The sequence below is a fragment of the Petromyzon marinus genome, chromosome 5 (assembly GCF_048934315.1).
Source record: "Petromyzon marinus isolate PM22_M1 ecotype Great Lakes invasive population chromosome 5, UKy_Petmar_22M1.pri1.0, whole genome shotgun sequence".
NCBI classification, from domain to species: Eukaryota; Metazoa; Chordata; class Hyperoartia; order Petromyzontiformes; family Petromyzontidae; genus Petromyzon; species Petromyzon marinus.
The window spans coordinates 20,743,651-20,750,109 of record NC_133671.1 but is presented as its reverse complement, the minus strand read 5'-3'; positions in this window follow the sequence as shown (position 1 = coordinate 20,750,109).

The following is a 6,459-nucleotide window of genomic DNA, read 5'->3' as shown; positions in this document are numbered from 1 at the left end:
TGTGTGTAAACTCGCTGTGTGTAAAGTCGCTGTGTGTGAAGACGCTGTGTGTAAAGTCGCTGTCCATAAAGTCGCCGTGTGTAAAGTCGCTGTGTGTAAAGTCGCTGTGTAAAGTCGCTGTGTGTAAAGACACTGTGTGTAAAGTCGCTGTGTGTAAAGTCGCTGTGTGTAAAGTCGCTGTGTGTGAAGTCGCTGTGTGTAAAGTCGCTGTGTGTAAAGTCGCTGTGTGTGAAGTCGCTGTGTGTAAAGTCGCTGTGTGTAAAGTCGCTATGTGTAAAGACGCTGTGTGTAAAGACGCTGTGTGTTAAGTCGCTGTGTGTAAAGTCGCTTTGTGTAAAGTCACTGTGTGTAAAGTCGCTGTGTGTATAGACGCTGTGTGTAAAGTCGCTGTGCGCAAAGTCGCTGTGTGTAAAGACGCTGTGTGTAAAGACGCTGTGTGTAAAGTCGCTGTGTATAAAGTCGCTGTGTGTGAAGACGCTGTGTGCGAAGACGCTGTGTGCGAAGTCGCTGTGTGTAAAGACGCTGTGTGTAAAGACGCTGTGTGTAAAGACGCTGTGTGTAAAGTCGATGTGTGTAAAGTCGCTGTGTGTGAAGACGCTGTGTGTGAAGTCGCTGTGTGTAAAGTCGCTGTGTGTGAAGACGCTGTGTGTGAAGTCGCTGTGTGTAAAGTCGCTGTGTGTAAAGTCGCTGTGTGTAAAGTCGCTGTGTGTAAAGACGCTGTGTGTAAAGTCGCTGTGTGTTAAGTCGCTGTGTGTGAAGTCGCTGTGTGTAAAGACGCTGTGTGTAAAGTCGCTGTGTGTAAAGTCGCTGTGTAAAGTCGCTGTGTGTGAAGTCGCTGTGTGTAAAGTCGCTGTGTGTAAAGTCGCTGTGTGTGAAGACGCTGTGTGCGAAGTCGCTGTGTGTAAAGACGCTGTGTGTAAAGACGCTGTGTGTAAAGTCGCTGTGTGTAAAGTCGCTGTGTAAAGTCGCTGTGTGTGAAGTCGCTGTGTGTAAAGTCGCTGTGTGTTAAGTCACTGTGTGTGAAGTCGCTGTGTGTAAAGTCGCTGTGTGTAAAGTCGCTGCGTGTAAAGTCGCTGTGTGTAAAGTCGCTGTGTGTTAAGTCGCTGTGTGTAAAGTCGCTGTGTGTAAAGACGCTGTGTGTGAAGACGTTGTGTGTAAAGTCGCTGTGTGTAAAGACGCTGTGTGTAAAGTCGCTGTGTAAAGTCGCTGTGTGTAAAGTCGCTGTGTAAAGTCGCTGTGTGTAAAGACGCTGTGTGTGAAGACGCTGTGTGTAAAGTCGCTGTGTGTAAAGTCGCTGTGTGTTAAGTCGCTGTGTGTAAAGTCTCTGTGTGTGAAGTCGCTGTGTGTGAAGTCACTGTCCATAAAGTCGCCGTGTGTAAAGTCGCTGTGTGTAAAGTCGCTGTGTGTAAAGTCGCTGTGTGTAAAGTCGCTGTGTGTAAAGTCGCTGTGTTTAAAGTCGCTGTGTGTAAAGTCGCTGTGTGTGAAGACGCTGTGTGTAAAGTCGCTATGTGCGAAGACGCTGTGTGTAAAGTCGCTGTGTGTATAGACGCTGTGTGTTAAGTCGCTGTGTGTAAAGTCGCTGTGTGTAAAGTCGCTGTGTGTAAAGTCGCTGTGTGTAAAGTCGCTGTGTGTAAAGTCGTTGTGTCTAAAGTCGCTGTGTGTAAAGTCGCTGTGTGTAAAGTCGCTGTGTGTAAAGTCGCTGTGTGTAAAGTCGCTGTGTGTAAAGTCGCTGTGTGTAAAGACGCTGTGTGTAAAGTCGCTGTGTGTAAAGTCACTGTGTGTAAAGTCGCTGTGTGTGAAGTCGCTGTGTGTAAAGACGCTGTGTGTAAAGTCGCTGTGTGTAAAGACGCTGTGTGTAAAGACGCTGTGTGTAAAGACGCTGTGTGTAAAGTCGCTGCGTGTAAAGTCGCTGTGTGTAAAGTCGCTGTGTGTAAAGTCGCTGTGTGTGAAGACGCTGTGTGTAAAGTTGCTGTGTGTAAAGTCGCTGTGTGTAAAGTCGCTGTGTGTAAAGTCGCTGTGTGTAAAGTCGCTGTGTGTAAAGTCGCTGTGTGTAAAGTCGCTGTGTGTAAAGTCGCTGTGTGTAAAGACGCTGTGTGTTAAGTCGCTGTGTGTAAAGTCGCTATGTGCGAAGACGCTGTGTGTTAAGTCGCTGTGTGTAAAGTCGCTGTGTGTAAAGTCGCTGTGTGTAAAGTCGCTGTGTGTAAAGACGCTGTGTGTAAAGACGCTGTGTGTAAAGTCGCTGTGTGTTAAGTCGCTGTGTGTAAAGACGCTGTGTGTAAAGACGCTGTGTGTAAAGTCGCTGTGTGTAAAGTCGCTGTGTGTAAAGTCGCTGTGTGTAAAGTCACTGTGTGTAAAGTCGCTGTGTGTGAAGTCGCTGTGTGTAAAGACGCTGTGTGTAAAGTCGCTGTGTGTAAAGACGCTGTGTGTAAAGACGCTGTGTGTAAAGTCGCTGTGTGTAAAGACGCTGTGTGTAAAGACACTGTGTGTAAAGTCGCTGTGTGTAAAGTCGCTGTGTGTAAAGTCGCTGTGTGTTAAGTCGCTGTGTGTAAACTCGCTGTGTGTAAAGTCGCTGTGTGTAAAGTCGCTGTGTGTAAAGTCGCTGTGTGTAAAGTCGCCTTGTGTAAAGTCGCTGTGTGTAAAGTCGCTGTGTGTAAAGACGCTGTGTGTAAAGTCGCTGTGTGTAAAGTCGCTGTGTGTAAAGTCGCTGTGTGTAAAGACGCTGTGTGTAAAGTCGCTGTGTGCGAAGTCGCTGTGTGTAAAGACGCTGTGTGTAAAGTCGCTGTGTGTAAAGTCGCTGTGTGTAAAGACACTGTGTGTGAAGTCGCTGTGTGTAAAGACGCTGTGTGTAAAGTCGCTGTGTGTAAAGTCACTGTGTGTAAAGTCGCTGTGTGTAAAGTCGCTGTGTGTAAAGTCGCTGTGTGTGAAGTCGCTGTGTGTAAAGACGCTGTGTGTAAAGTCGCTGTGTGTAAAGTCGCTGTGTGTAAAGTCGCTGTGTGTAAAGACGCTGTGTGTAAAGACGCTGTGTGTAAAGTCGCTGTGTGTAAAGTCGCTGTGTGTAAAGACGCTGTGTGTAAAGTCGCTGTGTGTAAAGTCGCTGTGTGTAAAGTCGCCGAGACGGAGAGAGACAAAGGTGGCAAGCGAGCCGTGGTGACCAGGATTCTGTGGAGTGTGGAGGACGTGTTGAATGATGTAAAATAAAGCGGTGTTTGAAGAAAGACAGAAGTTGACCGCGTAAAGTCAAACACTACATATGCGTTGTCCTTGAAACTGATTGGTCCACACCAAGGGACGGCTTTCTTTTGAGCCTCGACCCAATTGGTGCTCGACCAGATGGCGTCATCTATTATGACATTTTGGTACTGGCAAAGGAAGGTCTAATGACCTTATCACATAGGAATAGGTTTTACCCTTTTAACTGGCACAAAAACTGACACCTTTATTCAAGGCATCATGTTTGCAATGACCACAACACAAGCAGTCAAAATGCAAACAAAAAAGACAACTCTGATTTTGACTGATTGTGTTGTGGTCATTGCAAACATGATGCCTTGAATAAAGGTGTCAGTTTTTGTGCCAGTTAAAAGGGTAAAACCTATTCCTATATCTTGTTTCTGGCAAAGGAGGTCTCATAATGACCTTATCACACTTTACATGCAGCTCCTTGATCAATCCACTGCTGGAATGAAGACCTTCCCCGTGCCATGCCACTCATGCATCGGGTGTGAAAAACCACAGCGAGAAAATGTTCTACGTGACTTTACCGAAAGAACAAAGAATATGTTTTTGTGTATTGTTGATACGCACGCACACACACACAAAAACAAGCTTAAGGCAACAGTGCTAATTAAAAAAGGGGTTAAAAAAGAGGTGTGCATGTAAGGTTGGAAACCCCAGAGGGCTTTTCTGAAAACCACACCAAGAAAATAAAAATGTATATGCAACGCTGATGATTATGAAAGTTCAAATATTAATTAATATAGTTTAGAATTAAAACGTGAGGTAAATATTTTGTTAAGTCTCGGGAAATTAATTAAATACGTCAATCATGGCGTGAGACGTGTTTTTTTTGCCTTTTAAACGGAGGGGGAGCAATAATTCGTGTTTTAAAACGGTGGAGAAAAAGACAACAATGTTTGACAAAAACAACAATTTCCCGCGGAAGAATAACTTTGGGGGCGAGTCACGTGACCGCTAAATCTAAACCCACGGGGGCCGGTGACGGTGGGGAGTCGAATGGGATTGTAAAAGGTTAAGCTCACGGATACTTCAACTAAATAACCAGTTAGTTTAGCTATCGACTAGTTGTGATTCTAGTCGATAGCCGCTGGTGCCAGTAGGTTCCAAATTCACGGTGCTTAGGGGGCTGTCCATAAATGACGTCACGCACCTCGGTGGGGAGTGGGGGGGTCAGACATTTGTGACGATGTGTGACGAGGGAGGGGGGGGTGAGAAATGTGACGTCACATCAAAATGCGCAACTTTAAATAAATATAGACAACACGTTCTACTTAATTAAATAGACTTTGTAATAAATGTTTTCTCCTACAACATCAGAGTGCAGCGCCACATTAAATACTCACTACAAGGACAATAGTTTAAAGCGATTTGAAGCATGTTTTATATTTTTTTGGGGGGGGGGGGCAGAGCTTTGTGACGTCATATTTGAGGGGGGGGTCTGACTTTTTGTGACGTCGTGTGACGAGAGGGGGGGGGTCAAAAATCGCGTGACGTCATTTATGGACAGCCCCTTAGAGCAATTTGACATTAAATAATCGATTCTGGATTTGCATCGTGACTGCGTAATCGCGGTTATTCAGGACAATCGCATAAATGAACGGTATGGAGCGGAGTAACACATTTTAATCTTATTTATATTACTGGCCTGCATATATATCGTTCACGAGGGAAAACTATTCTTCGCGATTCGATTGTACATAAATCGTATTGCACAAACCGATTAAATAATCGATGTTGCCACTTTGTTGAGCTATCATTTGTGTACCAGGTCGCTTCTGAAAAATAAGTTAATACCTCAGTGGACTTGGGAAGATAAAGACGTAGTTTAGTTGTATCCGTAAATATATTTTAAGTGATTTGTTTGCCTTTCCTTTCGTGTTTTTTATCGTTTGTTGTAACATTCCGACCCCGTGCCTCTACTGGACATCTGTGAGGGAAAAAAAGAGCTTTGTAGCTCATCGGATTCCTCTCCTGAAGTATAAATATTCAGATTCAATTTGCACGAATTGAAAAAATAATCGATTCTTATTGTGAGAATCGATAACGAGACACGCGAGCACGGAGAATCGATTCGGCCTACGCACGTCTCATGGAAAATGTTGAGAGAGGAAGTGGGGGGGAGGGAGGATGGTGGGGGGGGGTGAAAGGGGAGGGGCTGGGGGGGGTGAAAGGGGTGGGGTTGGGGGTGAAAGGGGAGGGGCTGGGGGTGAAAGGGGAGGGGCTGGGGGTGAAAGGGGAGGGGCTGGGGGGGTGAAAGGGGTGGGGTTGGGGGGGTGAAAGGGGTGGGGTTGGGGGGGTGAAAGGGGTGGGGTTGGGGAGGTGAAAGGGGAGGGGTTGGGGGGTGCAGAGGGGAGGGGCTGGGGGGGTGCAGAAGGGAGGGGCTGGGGGGGGTGCAGAGGGGAGGGTCTGGGGGGGTGCAGAGGGGAGGGGCTGGGGGGGTGAAAGGGGTGGGGTTGGGGGGGTGAAAGGGGAGGGGCTGGGGGGGGTGAAAGGGGTGGGGTTGGGGGGTGAAAGGGGAGGGGTTGGGGGGGTGAAAGGGGTGGGGTTGGGGGGTGAAAGGGGTGGGGTTGGGGGTGAAAGGGGAGGGGTTGGGGGGGTGAAAGGGGTGGGGTTGGGGGGTGAAAGGGGTGGGGTTGGGGGTGAAAGGGGAGGGGTTGGGGGGGTGAAAGGGGTGGGGTTGGGGGGTGAAAGGGGTGGGGTTGGGGGGTGAAAGGGGAGGGGTTGGGGGGTGAAAGGGGTGGGGTTGGGGGTGAAAGGGGAGGGGTTGGGGGGGTGAAAGGGGTGGGGATGGGGGGTGAAAGGGGTGGGGTTGGGGGTGAAAGGGGTGGGGTTGGGGGGTGAAAGGGGTGGGGTTGGGGGTGAAAGGGGTGGGGTTGGGGGGTGAAAGGGGTGGGGTTGGGGGGTGAAAGGGGAGGGGTTGGGGGGTGAAAGGGGAGGGGTTTGGGGTGAAAGGGGTGGGGTTGGGGGGTGAAAGGGGTGGGGTTGGGGGGTAAAGAGGGGAGGGGGTTGGGGTTGGTGAGAGGTGAGGGGTTGAAGAGAGTAGGGGGTGGGGCTAGAGGGGGGTTACGTCACGTGCCCTCACCCCCCCCCACTGTACCCTCTCGACCCTTACCCCTCCAAATTTCACTGCTGCCCACGTGACTGAATATTATTGATGACGAGGGGGGTGGGGCAGAAACTAGCCCCGCCTCCTCTCCCATCACTCTCTTCCAACCCCCCCCC